At 40.7% G+C, this 21,198-nt stretch overlaps 1 protein-coding gene across 4 annotated transcripts in view; it reads left to right on the top strand.

Annotated features, from left to right (window-relative positions):
* Positions 1-21,198, top strand: part of fhit (fragile histidine triad diadenosine triphosphatase) — a 332,178-nt gene that overhangs the window by 122,721 nt on the left and 188,259 nt on the right. The window lies entirely within an intron of this gene.

Here is a 21,198-nt window from a genome sequence, read left to right as displayed (position 1 = left end):
AGCTATGACATTAGCAAACACATCTCCAGGGTGAGATAGGTTATCATGTGAGCTTATTAAGCATTTAGATGATATGGTGCTGGACAAGATCCTAGCATTATTAAATACAGTGTGGGTATAGGATTGTTTTTTTGAAGGAGTGGAAACATGCAGTGGTTGTCCCAATCCTGAAGCCAGATAAAGAGGCATCTGACCCTAGCTCTTACCGTCCAATAGCACTCACAGCAGTACTGTGTAAAATAATGGAGAGGATGGTCACCAGGAGGATAGTTCACTTCCTGGAAACCAGAGGGCTTTTTGCTAATTTCCAGAATGGTTTTAGGAATGGACGGTCAACAATGGAGTCTGTTGCATTATTGGCTCAGGACATCACAAGGACATTTAATAATAAGGAGGTGGTGGTCGATGTGTCCTTGGATATTGAGAAAGCATATGACTCTGTGGAAGGAGGGACTACTAATTAAAATATATGATTTAGGGATAAGAAGACAAATGTTTAATTGGATACAAGTATTTTTTTTAAAGAAAGAACAATACAAGTCCGAGTGGGTGGTGTCATTCTAAGACAGTAGAAATAGAGAACAGCACCCCGCAGAGAAGCGTTATTTCGTCAGTATTGTTTAAGATAAATATTAATGACATCTTTGCTAATGTAGGAGGGGGATTTAGGCTATGTTTGTTTGCAGATGATTGGACAATCTGGAAAAGGGGACGAAATGTGGGGCAAATTCTGAGATACGTCTAAAAAGCATTACAAGCAGTGGAGGAATAGGGGAATATATGAGGTTTCAGGATCTCAGTGTCTGAGAAAAAGTATGTCATCTTTAGTTTGAAAAGAAAGCTACCTGACCTTGAACTTAGCTTGTATGGATCTCCACTGGAAAAGGTATGTCTTTAAATTTTGGGTGGTATGGCTTGAGGAACATATGACTGGGGTGATTCACGTAGGTAAAATAATGGAGAAATGTGAAAAGGTGATCAGTGTTTTAAGAAGTCTAGCTGGGTGTTAGTGGGGAGCTGACATGAAGACGCTGCTGCTAATATATCAAGCCATGGTCAGATCGCCTCTAGATTATGGGGGTATTGTATATGGTGCTTCATCAAAAACAGCATTTACTATGCTGGATGTCCTGCAAGCCAAGGTGCTGAAACATTGTTGTGAGGCCTTTAGAACTTCCCCAATCACTGACCTACTCGTTGAAATGGGAGAAATGCCTCTCTGGATAAGGCACATAAAGCTTGGACTACAGTACTGGACAACCATTAGTGAGAGTACCCAAACATTTACAGCCAGATGACTGTTACAAGAGGTGGAAGGAATTAACAGAAATGAACCTTCTCTCTCCAGTGTTTATCAGTGGGCCAGGAAGTTAGGAATGAGACAGGAGGCGATAGCAGAGCAAGCAACCTGGTCACCGACACCACCATGGGTATTACCTGAGCTTAACATTGAGTTTTGTTTCCTCCAGAAGGAAGACAAGAAGGAGGTGAGAACGAATGTGGAGGAGTATCTTAGATCAGCCAGGGATGACAAGATGCTAATTTTCACAGATGCATTCAGAGACCCAATTAGATGTAGAGCAGGGTTTGGAATTTGTATAGAGCAGCCTGAGCAGAAGTGTAGTTTCTGAGTATCAGATGAAACTTCAGTTTCAGTCACAGAGTTGATGGCAATTCTTTGGACTATAAAGTGGGTGGAGGTGGATAAGCCAAAAGGGGCTGTAATCTGCTCTTATTCTGCAGCTGCACTAGAGGCCTTAAGAGCTGGTAAGAGCAAAGCTCGTCCTGACCTAGTGATGGATATCCTAAGTATCGTGTGCAGAAGAGGGTTGGGATGTGAAGTAACATTCTGTTGGGTTCCAGGGCACGCTGGGGTTGAGGGACAAGAGAAGGTGGACCTCCTAGCAAAGGAAAGTCTAGACAAAGAAGTAGATATTTATGAGCCCCTGGGGAGGGTGGAGCTGATTGGACTAATTAAGGAGGGTTCAGTAAAGAAGTGGCAAGCAGGCTGGGAGAGGGAGGATAAGGGGAGACACCATTTCACAGTCCAACCCAAAGTAACTAGGAAATGCTTTTGTAACATCCCATCTCTTAGGCTACATTAAGACTGCAGGCTGAAGTGACCCAAATCCGATTTTTTTTTTTTTGCCCCTATGTGACCTGTATCTGATCTTTTCATGACAGTGTGAACGACACAGATCTGATTTTTTTCAAATGCGACCCAGCCACTTGGATATGTGGTCCTAATTCTGATGTGTATCAGATCTTTTACCATACGACTTCAGTGTGAACGGCCTGGTCACATTTATCCAATCTATACGTCATTGGTACACGACAAATGTCATTATTCTGCATTCAAGCAAAACATGTCTTCGGCAGCCCGAAGACGCGTGTCTTGCCGTGAGAGTGTTAAAAAGAGGCGCTCACATATGTACGTAAAAGTCGCCCTTGTCATTCGAAAATTCTGAATGAAGTCCGCATCTGTGAAGCCTCTCACATCACTATCCCACCACTCCTGGCTGCGACTCCGCACCCACACATTTCTCTGGACAGACGTTGCTGCTACTGCCCCGCAAAACGCCAGGGCCAAAATCCTGGCTCTCTTCCTTCTTGACCTTCTCCTTAAAACGATTAAGTTATAAATATGCTGTTAGTGTCCATGTTTACTTCCGTAAACACTGAACACGCTCTCTGCGTGTGTCGTTATTGTGTCCTCTTCTGTGCATGCAGGAACCTTTGGGGTCGGGGGGGGGTTGCACAGGAGATCACATACAAGTTGCATTTAATTGGAAATGTGAACGAACTCGCAAAAAAATCGGATTTCACAAAAAAATCCGAATTGAGCATTAAGCCCTACAAACCCATAGAGATGCAGTCAAGCTGTGCACTCTGAGACTCGGGCACTGTGGGTTAAATCAGAATCTGGTTACAATAGGAAAAAATGACACACGTGGGTGTCCAGAAACAGCTGAGCATGTGTTCCTAGAATGCAATAGCTACAACACAGAATCTGGGACTGGAGGTTTTTTGTATTTTTTCTTTATTCGGCCGTAATGAGAACCATCAAATTAGTTCTGAGGCAGTATTGCAGTTCCTGGAGTGTATAAGAAGATCTATTTAAGCCAGAGACCAGTGAAGGGCAGTAATACGCCTTGCTGGGTCAATGCTGCTGGAAATAAAACAGAAGAAGAAACCCTCCATCTTTCTCCAAGCAGGAAATCCAAAACAGCAGCAAGGTAACTCAAAGAAAGAAATAAGAAAAGACAAACAATTCAAACTAAATGTGCATGCTCCATCCAGAAAACAGTGTGTTGTCAAAGTGCTAATAAACCAGTTTTAAACAAAGCAAACTGTGTGTTGCATGCAACTTAAAGCTGCTGTCCGGAGTTTGAATCGCAGCGTCTCCCAAAGCACTGTTGGTCCCACCCTCCCTCCATCTGATTTCGCCCCTTTATTTGTGCACGCGCGCAGTACATGAGAGGAGTGCCCGGAGTGCTGCAGCATCTCGCCTGTTTTGCTGTTTTCCCCTCTTCTACATTTTGTACATTTAGTAAATAATAAGGGAATTACGTTAGAATGCTGTATTGAGTCTAACTTGTCCTAATACCAAAATAACATGAATCTGCTAGGACGAACGGGTAAAGTTTCAATATGTGATTACACTCGTGTATCCCTCTCGATGACGTTGTTTATCAAACTTAGTGCATTTACGCGTGTATATGTGTTACATTGTTTATTTATTTCTATCTAGAGTTCAGAATTGCATGACTCCTCTGACGAAGAGTATGTTCCAGACGCCCCAACATCTTCCTCCAGAGGTCGGGCATCTAAACGAAGCCGTCAGGCGGGCTATGGAGGCCGTGGTCGGGGAGCGACGCGAGCACCCCGAGCCAAAAACGTCCTGCAGTCTCTTGGCCTGACAAGCCGTGGGATTGGTAACTTTTCTGGAAGTTGCTGAGCCCGGATGCTCTCTCCTCCACAAGCAAAACAAATGTGCGCGCGGTTGCGTAGTGCGTAGCTCGCCCACCTCTGCATGGGCTTGCTTGCTGTGCGCGTAACCGTTGATTGACAGAATGACAAAGCTGAAGCTCGAACTTGATTGGTCGGCAGCGACCGGCGCTTTTTGGAATAACATGGGGGTCTATGAGAGGAAGGCGGAGCTCAGGAATAAATTTCCATATCGCGTTATACTAACTTTATATTATAGTATCGAACTAGACTAACATATTTAAGCTTTGTTAAAAAATGATACATAAATTGAAAACAAACGGAAACTCCGGACAGCAGCTTTAACTGACTATAACTCGAAGTAATTAAACATGTGGTAATGGTGTTTGTGAGTGTGTAATATGCTACAAACTTTTGTGTGGCTGTTGGCACAGCCATCACATACGTCAAAGAGATATCCAAAACATATCTCGTGTGTCTCAAAGTCAGCAAAGTCCCAACCTGCTAAAGCATTCCTTGCTCTTTGTATTGGCATGAAAATAGTCCATACTGTTCAGACCTGTCTCAGAAGATGAAACACCACTCATCACACATTTCACTTATTTCAGTCTGTGAAGAAAACTTATTGTGTGTTACACTGTGATGTTGTCCGCCAAACATCACACTGTATAGATCTAACCCAGGACCACTGAGATAAAAAGGATAAAAAATAATGTTGCATATTTAGTAATAATCACAGTTTCATATAGACATCTCATATAATCACAATATGGTGGAAATGGTTAAATATCTATTATCAGACATTGTTCAGAGTGAAAAATGTATGTTTTCCACGCTCATTACTCGTCAGCTGAAATATTTCAAGGCTATATTTGTTTTCACTTCAATGATAATGGTTTATAGTTTCCACCGTCCCACCCAAATCAATTTCACAATATTAGAATATTTCAAAAGATCAACAAAATCAATTTAATAAAAAATTTACAATACAGAAATACCCTAACTCTGAAAAGTATGTTCATCTCTGCTCTATCAAAACTTGGTTGTGGCTCCCTTTGTTCAAATTACAGCATCAATGCAGCACCAGGTCCTGCAGGAAGAAAAAAAAAATCTGCATCTCGAAAAAGCTCTTCAGCAGAAAGAAGCATCCAAAATCTGCTGGTTGATGGTTGCACTGATGTTAGACTTGATTATGCAGGTGGAACAACACCAGCAGGTGACATGTTGGGTGTTCAGGAGTGTCTTCAAACAGGAAATCTATGCTTGTATCCCATTTCTGGGACACATCTGTACGTGGTGACTCTGTATGTTCTGGCTCCAGTCTCAGTCTACGGCTTGTGAATCTCCTCCATATTCTTTAGTCTGATTTTCCTTTTCACTTTTTCTACCATTTTTCTGCCGTTTAAGGCCATTGGATGGGGAGATTGGAGAGATGGACTTTGAAGTGAGGGTTTAGCTTACAGAGAACCAGCTGGATCCTTAGTCTTTCCACATGTCTATCACTAATTCCTCATTCTCCTGAGCACTACTCTTCATTCCACCTGGGAGTTCATGCCTGTTAGAAACTGTGGGCTGCCACTTTCCTTGCCCTCTCTTTTGCCTTGCAGTCAAGTTACATCACTTTCCACTGTAAAGCACTTAAAGACTATTGCATGTCATTTTTGCCAACAGTGTATTTCTCTGCATAGTTAGCAATGTCTTCTGCTACATCCTATCCCAGCTGATACTGGATGAGAGGCAGACACGCTGGACTGGTTGCCAGTCCATTAAATGACTAACACAAAGAGACAGCTAACCCAAAACTCACATCCAAATGGAACATCTACAGATCAGATGTTTACTGCAGAATGACCACTCACAGTCCTCTTGGAGACAATAGGATGTCTCCTACCTCCACTAATATCTGATAAGTCTTACAAAGTGTCAATTGTGAGAATAACCACACCTCTGGAGAAGAGGAGATTGCATTCTTCACAGTGACGTCTGCTTGAAGCTGCTTCAAAAACGAGTTAATCTCTATGGAGCCCTGCGTTAAAATGTCCAAGTTTACAGCAGTCTTTTTTGCTCCTATTTTGCCGTTGTAGGTCCTGGTGGTCTGAAACCGTACACCAGTATTGCTTTAGGACCCAATATCAAGCATGTGCAGGCTGGTCCAAATCGGTCAAAGAATCTGTGAGATTTTGACCTTAATTGGCCTTTTGGACATTAAAGGGACACACTTCCAAACTTCAACATGGTACCATCTGGCCCCCTGTTAACCTAGGAGGCTGATATTGTACATACCGAGTCACAGGGGGCCCTAGTACTTGTGGTTAAAATTTCGTCCCGTTCGGGTAAAAAATAAGGGTGAGGGTCTAATTCCACTGGCAGAAGGCTCTCAGGGTTTAAAATTCTGACAAGACCTGATTTTCCAACATGAACACTTGGTCAGATTTTTCTACTGGGACCCTGGGGCTGATCTTTTACTATGTTATACTAGGCTATATTTGGAACTGAACTGTGGTGGTTTGGAGTCTCTATGACCTTCGTGTGACCCCTGGTGCAGGGTCAAAATGTCACATTTTCGGACATTGAAGCCCCATAAATTAGTAATTTTTGCATCAAATGAGCTGAAACGTTTAGGGGTGATTCAGGTGACCTTGGTGAACAATTGATTTGAAGCACAAGTCTCTAGGTCGTTCCTGGAGCTACTTCCGGTTTGGGAGGGGCTAGCAAAACAGTTCCAGTGGATTTAGATTTTAGATGTTTCAGAGGTACCAGATCCCAGGTTTCAGCTCTCTGAGTGTTACAGAAGAGAAATGAGAGCAAAAGAGGGACAACTATTGAAAAATGTGTTTTTTTGCCCCTCATTCCTTCTTCAGGGCCCCTGGAGGTCTGAAACGTGCATGAGCATTCACATTAGCCTCTATATCTCGAACCTGTGCAGTTTGGTCCAAACTGGTTAAGGAATGTGTGAGATTTTGACCTTTTTAACTCGTTTTGAAGCATTTGGACATGAAAGGGTTAACCGTAGAGTCAGAAACAGGGCCGTGGTCGGTCCCCTTTTGAGCTAACTCTCTGAAAAAAAATATGCAAGGTCAGGGGGTGGTCTAGTAGGAGCGTGTACGATTTGGTGTCACAAGACCCAAAAATGACCGAGCAGGAATGTTTTTTTACATATTTAAAGGCCTCAAGCTTCACACTGCTAGCAGGCCTCACTGCTGAAAAAAGCAGATTCCCATGGAGCTAGACCCTTGAAAACAGATAAAGTGCTTCATGTGACTGCTCTGAACAGGCCCACACAATATCAGACTTGAATTCCACTGGGAATGACTTTTATGATACTTGATATGTTGCACAAAATGTCTCCATTTGAAGTCTTCAGATTTACACACGTGGACAAAATTGTTGGTACCCCTCAGTTAAAGAAGGAAAAACCCACAATTCTCACTGAAATCACTTGAAACTCACAAAAGTAACAATAAATAAAAATTTATTGAAAATTAAATAATCAAAATCAGCCATCACTTTTGAATTGTTGATTAACATAATTATTTAAAAAAACAAACTAATGAAATAGGGCTGGACAAAAATGATGGTACCCATAACTTAATATTTTGTTGCATAACCTTTTGAGGCAATCACTGCAATAAACGATTTCTGTATTTGTCAATGAGCGTTCTGCAGCTGTCAACAGGTATTTTGGCCCACTCCTCATGAGCAAACAGCTCCAGTTGTCTCAGGTTTGATGGGTGTCTTCTCCAAATGGCATGTTTCAGCTCCTTCCACATATGTTCAATGGGATTGAGATCTGGGCTCATAGAAGGCCACTTTAGAATAGTCCAACGCTTTTCTCTCAGCCATTCTTGGGTGTTTTTGGCTGTGTGTTTTGGATGGTTGTCCTGTTGGAAGACCCATGACCTGCGACTGAGACCAAGCTTTCTGACACTAGGCAGCACATTTCTCTCCAGAATGCCTTGATAGTCTTCAGATTTCATCGTACCTTGCACACTTTCAAGACACCCTGTGCCAGATGCAGCAAAGCAGCCCCAAAACATTACTGAGCCTCCTCCATGTTTCACCGTAGGGACAGTGTTCTTTTCTTCGTATGCTTGGTTTTTGAGTCTATGAACATAGAGTTGATGTGCCTTACCAAAAAGCTCCAGTTTGGTCTCATCTGTCCAAAGGACATTCTCCCAGAAGCTTTGTGGCTTGTCAACATGCATTTTTGCAAATTCCAGTCTGGCTTTTTTATGAGTTTTTTTCAGCAGTGGTGTCCTCCTTGGTCGTCTCCCATGAAGTCCACTTTGGCTCAAACAACGACGAATGGTGCGATCTGACACTGATGTACCTTGGCCTTGGAGTTCACCTTTAATTTCTTTGGAGGTTGCTCTGGGCTCTTTGGATACAATTCGAACGATCCGCCTCTTCAATTTGTCATCAATTTTCCTCTTGCGGCCACGTCCAGGGAGGTTGGCTACTGTCCCGTGGGTCTTGAACTTCTGAATAATATGAGCCACTGTTGTCACAGGAACTTCAAGCTGTTTAGAGATGGTCTTATAGCCTTTACCTTTAAGATGTTTGTCTATCATTTTTTTTCGGATGTCCTGGGACAATTCTCTCCTTCGCTTTCTGTTGTCCATGTTCAGTGTGGTACACACCTTTTCACCAAACAGCAGGGTGACTACTTGTCTCCCTTTAAATAGGCAGACTGACTGATTATGAGTTTGGAAACACCTGTGATGTCAATTAAATGACACACCTGAGTTAATCATGTCACTCTGGTCAAATAGTTTTCAATCTTTTATAGAGGTACCATCATTTTTGTCCAGGCCTGTTTCATTAGTTTGTTTTTTTAAATAATTATGTTAATCAACAATTCAAAAGTAATGGCTGTTTTTGATGATTTAATTTTCAATAAATTTTTATTTATTGTTACTTTTGTGAGTTTCAAGTGATTTCAGTGAGAATTGTGGGTTTTTCCTTCTTTAACTGAGGGGTACCAACAATTTTGTCCACGTGTGTAGTGACCCTTGACCCCTTCAAAGGTGTTTTCACTGCAGACTTGCTCCCAGAGCATTCAGCACACCCTGTTCTATGACTTTATGCACTTTGGTGCACTTTGATTGATGTTCTCACACTGTTTCTCATTCATTTTAACAAAGGCCCCTGTTCCAGTGTCTTTTTTGCTCCTATTTTGCCGTTGTAGGTCCTGGTGGTCTGAAACCGTACACCAGTATTGCTTCAGGACCCAATATGAAACATGTGCAGGTTGGTCCAAATTGGTCAAAGAATCTGTGAGATTTTGACCTTAATTGGCCTTTTGGACATTAAAGGGGCACACAGTGTGTCCTCTGCTTGTCTTGAATCATAAATCAACGTCAGTAAATTTCTTGCTCCTTAATTAGAGATGTAAACGAGATGCCATATTCATTCAATATTCATTACGGTACTGGATGGTTTAAAAACAAAACTTTATTGCACTATGTCAGTGAACAAAACAAACAATGAACACTGGACCATGATGTATGGATTGTACTTTATTTCATGGGGAAAAAAGTATTTAATAGGCTGCATAAACACACCCACCAGGAAATTACGGCAATTTGTTCATTGTCTAATTAATCGAAATCCAAAATATTTTTTAAAAAATGATGCTTTTGTCGGGAGCGAGTGATAACATCCGGATTTTCTCAAAAACGGGGAATATTGAAAAGTTTAAAATTAAACTAAAAGAGCATTATGTAGCACAAAATTTTAGTTATTAGTTTAGTGGGTTGCTTGGGAATAGAAATTTGTAAAATACAATCATTCATTAAATTAAATCTTAAACTTAAATGTAGTGACTGTAATGTCACTGTTTATGTGATTTATGTTATGGTTGGTTTCTGAGGTAGATTGTTCTTTAATTATTGCTGTTAGGTCATGGTATCTTTGAAGAAGAAAAGTTTATTTTTATAATTCAAGGTGGGAGTATTATGTGTTGTATGCTTTTTGTTAGGACAGGTTTTGTATATGTATGTTATTTGTATTGTATATGTGTATTTTTGTATGTATTTTTTATGTATTTTGTAATTTGATTTGTATGTATTTTGTGTACATGTTGCTTTTTGGTGTTGTCACAAATGAAATTATGAAGACCCCAGGAAGAATAGCTGCTGCTTTGCAAAAGCTGATAGGGGACCTTAATAAAACAAACAAACAAACAAACTGATGTAAAGTTCTTTATATATGTGTCTTTATTAGTTAAAAGACAGGACATTGTAATTGTAAGATGTCATTGATTTACACCTGCATTTTGTGCTTCATGGCGCTAGGTGTGCTGTTTGCATGTTGGACATTGTTTTACACAGACACCACCGAAGAAGAAAGGTGCAGCAGGTTCTGCACGTAGTTCTCCCGTGTTTTGCCGACCACGGTCAGAAAGCGGACAGCAGCAAAGCCTCAGGCATTACAGCGACACAAAAAAATATACATTTTAATTTCACAATATTCGTTCAGTTCTTGTGTATGATCTCTGGTTTGTTATTACGATTAATCTTTCACGTCTCGGAGTGGAATTGTTACGTTTCCCACCGTTGCTATGGTGGTTGCTATGGACGCTTCCACGGGCTAAAGAAAGACAGGGGGATCTTGTTGTGGGCAGGAATAAAGTTTTTAGATCGCTGTGCGCTGACTGGTGTATGGATGAGCTCAACAAATGATTGCGGTAAAAGCACGTTCATGGAAATAAATACGGTTGTTTGCATCGACAACGAGCGACTTGTGGATCATTGAAATGCAACTTGTTAACAAGGGAGCGAAGCGCGTCAACTAATGAACGGCCGGGGAAGACATCTCAGTAACTAGCAGTAATCACCAAGAGTTACAAAAATGATTTAACAACTCAAAAAATTACACAGTGCAACAATACAAAAATAAACACACCGCTTGTTTTCGTTTTTGGCAGCGTCCTAATCAACCAACATAACGTACAAAATGTGACACTGTCACAATTTAATGCCGTGAAGTGAAATTCAGCGTAAAAACAAACCAAACCAAAGATCATTTCCAATAACTGAATGGATAATGTGAAAGTGTTATATATATTTCTCGCTAAAAATGTCATCAAAATGTTTTTTTCTGTCCAAACTATCTTAAAATAATGCATTTTCCACGGAAAATTAAAGGAATAGCCGCCATGTTTTCATTTTGAGAAGCCTGCAGCAAGCAGTCACATGACCCTTCGTCAGACCCATAGAAAAGAATTGGGGGGAAAAACGTGAGCATCTCACAATTTTCAGGCCAAAATTGTGAGATTGTAACGTTTTGCATTGTGGACAAACGTGACTATGTCACAATTTGATGTGAGACTGGGTTCGGGTTGCCACAGGAGGGAAAGGATGGAATGTTCACAATTGGATGGGGGTCATTATGTCTTTGAAATTGCAATCTCCAAAGTGTTATTGTCCCTTATGTTGTCTCATCACTCCACAGAAGGCAGTCTGAGACTCAGGTCCATACTGTATGAAAAAGAATATGGCACCATTTGTTCCAGTGAATTACAAATTATGATGATGATTTCAACAGTCTCCTGCTGTAATTCTTCGTATGTTAGAAGGGTTCTTCTAGCCTGCAAAGGATAGCTGCCGCCCAGACACAATTGCAGTCATTTCAGGTAGAAACACTTGTCTTGGTTTTTAGACTCAGCACTGTAGGCGTTTCGACCCATCACAGCATAAGAGGCACAGGTAAAATTAAAAGCATTCATGATGACTCAGTTCCATTAAGTCTACTAGTAAGTAATGGCAGTAAATCAGCAAACACACAGCAGCAGGACTCCCCCAGTGCATGAAATGTAACCACCATTTATCACCTTTCATTGCTATCACTTGTCACAATGTATACTGTTACATGTTTTCATAGCATATATTTTGCAAATTCTTAAGTATAGCATTGAACAAGGTAAATAAAACTGCAAAATTTCAAAAGAAAGAGCTGACGGTACTGAGGGATAACTTACGATGGATGGCAAGTATGGCACTTTCAGCTGTGGTCTTTAGAAGGGATTCTTTTGCACTCTGGAGGGGATCTGGACCAACCTCTGCTGAGGAAGGATGAGGACACATTGTTTACATGTGTGCACTCCTGATAGGCAGCTAATCAGAACCAGACTAAAAACACCCATGTGCCATTTACAATTATTAAGCCTCTAGTTTAAAGCATGAATTTACAAATGAAGAACAGACTCAAAAGGAGGGCATGGTGAAACTGATCATAATGAGGGTATTTAAATCACTGATCATAGTTCCTTTAAAGTTGCACATAGAGAAGGATTAAGTCCAGAATGGCCCAAAAATTATCATTTTCCTACTGTGGTCTAGGGTTTATACTCCTTTGAAGTTGTCAAGATTTTTGACCCTCGCTTTCTGCAGAGCGAGAAATCAGTCGGAGAGTTTATAGGGACCATGTGGTCTTTTGTCGTGGTAGTGACTGGGAATGTGAGTCAGTCATCTGGTGCCGTGACGGCCCCAGTACACATTGTTAGATTACTTTCATCTGAAGGTGTGTTTTGTGGGATACTTTACAGTCTGTCTTGTCGTGTCCGTCTCTTACCAATGAAAACTGTACACCATCCTGACAGACTAGGATGCTGCCTTTCTCAAGGTTCCACTTCTGGTGTGGTGCCTTGGTGTCCTTTTGCTGATCACAGAGGGCCCTGTCTCCGGTCTGTGATTGCAAAGGTGACCAGATCTACAGGACGAGGATGAAGGGCTACCGTTGCTTTGTTTCACTGTTGATAATGGCTAGTTGATCCTACATTGTATTGCAAACACACATGACAGCACAAACTAACAGCAATTATCCAATTAATTTATAAACAAGCTTGTTGCACCGCAATTTCAGTCATAATGTGCACCTAGTTTATGTTCAGGTTGACAATAAAGTGGCTATTCTATTCTACTCTGTTCCAACAAAGCTTCTAGCAGCAACAGTATACAACAATAAAACGCAAAGAAGGACGCGGTCGTCCTTAAATTGTACAGCAACCAGTTAAACTTTCACACTAACTTTTTATGTCTCTGCCCAGACAAAAGCTCTGTTACTCTGAGTCACTTGTAGCATGGGTTCCGTCAATACGTCGGTCCGTTGATTTGAATGCTTGTGGGCCAGTGTGGCATCCTGCAGTGGAGTGGGTTTTGGTGTCCTTGGTGTGGTAATAAATGATCACCAGAGTCTTTTCGGTTGATGAAGCGGGACCTTGACTAATCCATCTGCTGGAGAAAGGATTGTCTCCATGTCTGCAGGTATGGAGGAACATCTCGGTTGCTAATCATTTCTCCCAGGATACAAAAAACAATTTAAATCACTTGAAGCAGTCTTGTGCTTGTCAAGCAAACAAAGAACTGTGGCCAAGGGTGAAAGTAATTCAAACATTTCATTGCTCCCTCACAGTAACTGCTGTGTTGAAGTCATGACCTCCTTCCAACAACTCGTAACACAAAGAATGCAAGGGGGTGGTGCTGCCTAGTGGCAGTTAAAGTTTTACTGATGTCTTGGTCACGTCTTTTGGATCCCTTGCTGTGTTTGCGGGTCTCATCCGATGAGGGGCCATGGCTTTGATTCAAACCAGGTCACACTGAGGTGTGATTTTGAGTGGCCCGGTGGCATTTCTTTGTCCCTTTAACGCCACCCTCTTACGAGATTAAGGAGCCAAATTTATTCACTTCAAAACAGTTTTTGCAACATTTCAAGTGTGCTTCAAATTCACTTGACAGTTGTATTGAAACGCAACTCACGAGGATCACCTCTGCCACGGCCGTCAAATCAATCTCAGTTGTAAACTTTTAGGAGGTCAATTATTTATGTTGATCATCCATTCAGAACCACTTAGTTATATGCTCACTCTTTTTCAGAAAGACAAAATGCTCATATATTTTCAGTTAAAGCTGACCACAGGTTCTAACTTAGCATTGGTGTGTCGGTGTTGTATAAGTTAGGTCAAAAATAGAGGTCCTTATGATGGTCACAGTCTGCTCAATCTCTTTTGTCAGTGTTTGCAATATAGATGTAAAGTTCCAGAAACAATCAGAAAGTATTCTGTAGGTTACACCTGTCGAACCATTCAAAATGTGACAGTGGAAATTTGGTTTGTGTTCATTGTCATATTACCAATAAGCTGTTAGTCTTTTTTTCTCTCTTTGGGAGATATACTCCACAAATTCTGCCACTCTTTAGATTTTAGTAGATTATAAATGACCAAGAACCCATCATAGTGTTTTTTTTTATTTTTTAATTTGGTCGTATCAGGTTATCCACAGCAACACCTTGGATCAGCCTGCAGTAGCTGGGCGTCTAGCTTGGCCTGACTATTATTACATTTAATGAGTTAAACATTATTGTGATGTCATATATAGGACATAGATGTCTATATAGCATGACTTTTCGTACTTTCTGCTGTATTAAATCATATACTGTACATTAGGTGCAGTGACTACTCCAGTTCCATGTTGATGTTGTGATTTATTTATGTCACACACCACACTTAACATGTGTAAATGTGCTCATATGTTTTTTTTAAACATTTGAATGCCAGCATACAGTAGTTTTAGGAACAGCATTTTTCTTAACCCTTTGATGCACCACATGGGTCAAAAGGTACCCATTTTTATTGTATATGGGTCACTTTTGGCCCATGTTGTGCATCAAAGGGTTAATGGCATGGTTCAATACTTTTCATGTGGTAATTCTGAAGAAGAGATAAATCTAAGGAATATGCACCTACCATGGTGAATAAATGTCGAGTCCTATACATTTATGGGAAAGAAAACTCAGGGGTATTTTTTCTTCTCTAATAGCAGTGATAGTATTCTGATTTCTTGATTTTAAAGTTAAAAAAAATGTTGTGATCTGTTTCTCCCAGTCCAGGCTGTCTTCATGAGTTTCACCAATCACTGCATGTTTGGTAATATAATCATTGTCGCCTTTCATCAGTCCCATCAGCATGGGGGTGTCATGGCTCTGTGGGTAGAGTGGTTGCCGGTTTGATCCTCGGCCTGTCGTGCTCATGTCGAGGTGTCCCTGAGCAAGACACCTAACCCCTAATTGCTCCTGATGGGTCGTGGTTAGCGCCTTGCATGGCAGCTTCCGCCATCAGTGTGTGAATGTGTGTGTGAATGGATGAATGTGACGTATCCTGTAAAGCGCTTTGGGTACCTTGCAGGTATAGTAAAAATGCTGTATAAATACAGACCATTTACCTGTCTTGTTCTCTGTGTATTATTCTTATTCAGGCTTGATGAGTGTGCCTGACAGACAGACTATCCAGCCACCTCCCATCAGAAAATTGAATCTAAATATGATTTCCTTTTCACCACGAGAGTCCCATTTGTGTTTAGTATCATACACATAGATGAGCTGCACAGCAAAGGAATTGTTGAATATGTAGTTCTTTAATTAAAAAGCATCGCTCTGAGTTTCTCTTTTCACCTGCCCTCCTAATAGACTGCCTCATCACTTATTTATTTTCTAGAGAGAAGAAGAATTTGCTGACTGGACTGTTTTCACTTAAGTAAATCAACTTTGTTATAAAAGAGTGCCAACTGGACATAAACAATATTTCAATGGCCAAGCTCTAACTACCTGACCAGGCACTAAAATAATGTTGGTTTTATTTACTCTGTGATAACTGATTTTACTTTGATCTCAGTTAATAAATGTGATTCTCTCCTATAAGCAGGGCCATTCTGTTTCAATTCCTGAAGGCCCCATGTCGGTCCACCTGCATTTTTTCCCCCCATACTGTAAACCTGTGCCTGGCACTACACTCTACATTTTTCAAGCTCCTATTGATGCCAGTCATAGGGGGAAAAAAAAAGAATCAGCCTCTTAAGGAAGAAAAACTAAATGTTATGATTTGTGGAATATCACAATAGAAAAAAACATGAACATTTTTGACCACATTTATCATCATATAACTGGTTTGTACTGATTTATCAAAGAAGGGCTTGTAGCTACATTATTTCTCAAGTTATTGCACTTCAAACATCGCTCTACAGATTGGCACAAAGAAAACTGCACAAAAATTGACATGGCTCTGCCTCTCTTTCAGTATGATCCCAGATTTTATACACGTTTTACTTGATAACATTTTTGTATGCACAGAAAAAAAAAAACCTACAAATATGAGGTAGAATCACCCTGCAGTCCAAGGACACAGTTCAACAAGTTCTCATTGTATTGAAAGAGATTTTTTAATATCTTATCAAGTAGTACAAAAAATGCTAGCTGCTATGATTTATCATTATTTGTCTGCAGCAATACTGCAGTCACTATTTGTAGTGTACTTTGTTCAAGTACCTTACAGTTTCTATCAGCTGTCAGATCTGTATGAGGATTAATGAGGGCTTTGGGGTGTTTATTTTCTTGATTTACTGTACAGGGTTCTCGCCAGCGCATTTCAGCGTAACGGGCCGTTACGCAGTCTTAACGGCCCGTTACGCTCAGTTTTAAAGATTACGCTGTGATTAGGGCTGCTACGCCAGCGCATTTCAACGATTACGCTGTTGTTATGACAGTGTGTTGCTCCGTCATGAGAGAGGGAGAGAGAGCAGCGTGTGTGTGTGGGAGGGAGGGGGAGGGAGGGGGAGAGCGAGTGAGACGGACGGGCAGTCGGTGCAGTCGGAGGAGAGAAGGTGTACAGTTGCTGGTTTGGTGGCACTGTGCGGTTCAACCACTATTTATAGACAATAAAGGATGCAGTGTTCTTCAATACGGCTGGGCTCCTGTGTCTTTGCCTCTATGGCTGCTGATGAAGTGAAGGGGGTTAACCCCGGGCTTCCTGACCATGGTCGGGGGCCGAACAGGAAGGGTTAACACTGTGATTAGGGCCGCTGCGCTGATTTTGACAGATAACGCCATGTGCGTTTGTTTTTATCGACTGGGTGCCTATCTAGGTTAATTTATGTCTCCCCACCTCAGCCGTACTTTCCTGTCGATTGACCCGTTCCTGTCTATTGCGCATGCGCGTTCCCGTCTATTGCGCGCGCGCGTGCAGGAGGACCTGCCGTTACGCTGAAAAAAAATCCTGGCGAGAACCCTGCTGTACACACTCCTGATCCCGCTTAAACTAATATTTAGTATTTTGGACAATATGATGCTTACTTCAGTGTGTTTGGACTTTTGAGAAGCAAGACTATGAACAGCAAAATCAGACAGGTGAAGCTGAGATAGGCATGTCATCTGTGTAGAGAAAGGTGTATACGTTATTTCTAATTTGACAAGTAGAGCAAATACCATCAAAAAACTAATTCTCACTGACTTGTATTGAAGTGGGTGTTTGCCATCACACCCTGCTCCTAGTGTTTTTCACTTCAATATCAACACATACGGAACAGGAGTCATACAGAGGTCAGAGGGTGCCTTGGTCACAAACGTCCACGTGTGTGTGTGTGTGTGTGTGTGTGTGTGTGTGCTTGCCCCTCTGCGTATAGTATATTCTTGTGTATTTATATCCAAGGAGGTGATGTGTGTATTCGGGGAATTTGTGCAAAGTGGAAAAAGAGTTGTGGGTGGCTGCCATTTACACCAGCCACACGTGTAACTGAAGTTGCCCTCAGCCTTACAGTCTGTTAAGTAAAAACAGCCAAGCAGCACACACTTTACTCCAATCACACTGTGGCTGTATCACCTGAAAAAAGCTCTGCAAACAGCTGCAGTTAGTCCTCCTGAAGCATGACACTATTCATGCACATATGATCAATGTTACAAACACAAATCACAGCAGACATTGTTTATTATTATTATTTTATTATCTTGTTTTAGTCATGTCTCTTTTAGTCATGTTTATGGTGTTCTGTTTTAATTGTAAAGCATTTTCAACTCCATTCAATTTTATTTATATAGTGCAATTCACAACATATGTCATCTCACAGTGTTTAGCATAATAAGGTATGGACCTTTTGAATTTTAGGACTTCAGCAGATGGAGAACAGACAAACAATACAAACAATGAACAATGAACATTTCGGAGGTTGGTGAGGAAACTGCAGATTAAAGATGTTTAACTGAAGATCCAGAGACACCGAAAGAGAGAACAAACACAGGACCTCGGGAGAAACACAGAGATAGTAATATGTAATGATGTTATATAACTTTATGTAAAAAGAAGAGGAGATGAGTCCACTGCCTCATGGGAATCCCCCAGCAGTCTAAATCTGTAGCAGCATAACTCAGAGACAGCTCAGGTGATCCCAAGCAGCCCTAACTATAAGCTTTATCAAAAAGGCAAGTTTTAAGAGTAATTTTAAAAGTAGAGAGGGTTTCTATCTCTTTAACCAAAACTGGGAGCTGATTCCACAACAGAGGAGCTGATAACTGAAGGCTCTGCCTCCCATTCTTCTTCTGGAAACTCTGGAAACCACAAGTAAACCTGCAATCAGAGAGTGAAGGGCTCTGTTTGGATGATGTGGTCCAATAAGGTCTTTAAGATAAGATGGAGCTTGTTCATTGAGAGTTTTACATGTTAGAAGCAGGATTTTAAATTCTATCCTGGATTTTACCTGGAGCCAATGAAGAGAAGCTAATATGGAAGAAATATAATCTTTCTTGCTGGCTGCTGTCAGAACTCTGGCTGCAGCATTTTGTATCAGCTGGAGGTTGTTCAGAGAAATTTTGGGACATCAAGATAATAAGGATTTACAATACAGCCATGGCCATAAGTTTGGACACAAGTACCATGACGCTTGTGAATCTTAGAAAAGACCACAAAATTGTCACTTACAATATAAATACCAGTCATAGCCATCAACCAAAATGAAATATATTTCATTATTTCAAGGTAAAGATTGATACTATCATCAATTTATTGCGTTTGTTTAACCGCTATGAACTGGATACAAACGTAGTCGAGGCTAAGTAGCTCAGCTAATGCTAACACGTTCACTGTTAAGAATCAAAACATCGCTGACAGTTACCTGTCTTCTCAAACGTATTCACCATTACCCGTAACTACGATGAAGATAAGTAGCTACTAACAGTCAGATTATTTGTTTCTGGATCGCAGTGTAGGCTTGCAAAACCAGCATGTTTAGAGTGCGCCACTGTCGCAGAACGGCTACGCATGCAGCGACGTACTGATGTTTTAGGGCGATGCAATGACGCGACTCCAACTTGGCTCCTTGTCAATGGAAAAGCAAACCGGTCCTGGGGGGGCACGGGATTTGAACCCTTAAAGCGCCGACACTTACCTTGAACCAAGCGAGCACCCTGGTTCTCTTTGGTGGAAATGAGGCAAGATGTTCCCGATTTTTAAAATATTACAGTGATTAAAGAAGGCCATCCTACAAACTGATTTTGTATGTTGAATGACATGTCCTGATCAAAAACAATTCCAATGTTTTTAACAGTACAACTGGAGGCTAAGGCACTGTCTTCTAGAGTAACTATCTGGTTAGATAGTGTGTTTCTGAGATTTTTAGGGTCAAATGCAATATCCTCAGTTTTGTCTGAATTTAAATGAAGAAAGTTGAAAGAATGTTTAAACCCTGCAAGAAAAAAATGCCATGAAATGACCTTTGTGTCTTCAGTTGGACATATGGCTGGTGTATTATCAATAAAAGAGGTAAATATTTTTAGCTTTGGTAGCTAAACAGGCTGGCATTCACATATTGTAAAATCTGTGTAAAGTAAACACTAATTGGTTCATCTTTGCACACAGTGAAGTAATTGCAGTATCCTAGTTCTTAATTGTGTGGATTGTCAGACTGCATTTAGAATGTTAATGCAGAAAAGACAGCTGGTAAGACAGAGTGAATGAGTCTTCTGGGACCAAATCCAAACATACCAGTGGTTCTCTCTCTGTGGTGGCTGAGCAGTTTGGGTAGAAAAACTGAGAGAGAATATGGGAGGAAGAAGGGAGAGTGGATTGGGCTGTGATTATCTCTAGGCTCCAGTCAGACCACACTGCCAACTACGAAGGAGTCATGTAATCACTTTGGCATCGTTTAACCCCATTACAGTAAGTCACATACATGTTTCAAAAAAGAGCAGTTACAGTTATTAGGTGAAATGAAATTCATCATGGCGGCACTCCAGCATGTCCCATCCTTCAGCATGCGTTCCCCCAACTCTTACCTCTTTGGATGGACATGCGCTAAAGAAAAGATGCATTTTTGTCATCATGTATGCAAGGAATTTCTATGTGTCATACTTGCATCTAATTTAAGACTTCTCAGGATTATTTCTTAAAATGTGTTGTTTAGCCACATTGAAAAATAGATGCATTTCAAGGCCTTACAGTTAAACTGAAAGAGTCAATAACTTGATTTTACAGCTCATGTTTATTTGCAGTAACTACACAGATATAATAGTATGTAGCATTAAAACTGTGGTTTTTATCGATCTATCGGTGTATTATGTAATGTGCATACTCTTTGTCAGAAGTCAAACTCAACCCCCTAATCCCTGTTTCTCTTTATTTCTGTCAGACATGCTAGCACCTGTCTTTATTCCCTATTAAAAGACACAGCAATAGCAATCATAAAGTTGGTACAGGAGTAAATAAACAGCAACTGATTTGAGGCACACCTAAGAGTAAACAAACAACATTCAAGACTAACAGAGGATTTACCTTTGAACAAACTCCAATGTCCTTGCAACCTTTTCTTGGTATTGCAAGTTGAACACATAGTAGGTTGCAAAAACTGCAGCAAAACCATGAATGAAGCTTTGTTTGATGCCTCCACAGATGACATGGCTTTTAATGCTGATCATCCAATGTCCAGTTGCCGCTTCATCACTGGCAACTGATGTAGACAACATACGTAGTTAATGTCCTAGAACAGTGTCAAACATGGGCATCTGGGCCCTATTCGAACACTTTAGATACTGGGACTGACTACAACTCAACTGCTTAAAATTTTGAGCAATGTTTTTGTATCTGTTTCTACTGTATTTACATCAAGTATCATAGGTTACACTGCTTTAAATGGCTATAGTAAAAGAACTATATCCATGAGAGAGCACAAAAAACATTGTACTCACAAATAAAAACTTTATTTTATAGAAAGACAGAAATTAGAAAGACAGACAGAAAAAATAATTAAAGTTCTATACTCCATGCCTTGCTTAAGTGACACTTACCTCCTAATATCAGTCGTTGTTGGAAGGGTCAGGGTGTGCTCAACATCAGCTGCACTTACAGACATCTGTATCTGTATCATAACATCAATGTTATCCAAATTATAATAACTAATAACTCAGCTAATATCAAAAATGTATATATATTCTGTT

Source organism: Acanthochromis polyacanthus, chromosome 5 (genome assembly GCF_021347895.1).
Source record: "Acanthochromis polyacanthus isolate Apoly-LR-REF ecotype Palm Island chromosome 5, KAUST_Apoly_ChrSc, whole genome shotgun sequence".
Classification (NCBI taxonomy): Eukaryota; Metazoa; Chordata; class Actinopteri; family Pomacentridae; genus Acanthochromis; species Acanthochromis polyacanthus.
The sequence above is the reverse complement of the archived record's forward strand: the minus strand, read 5'-3'. Positions and strand labels throughout refer to the sequence as shown.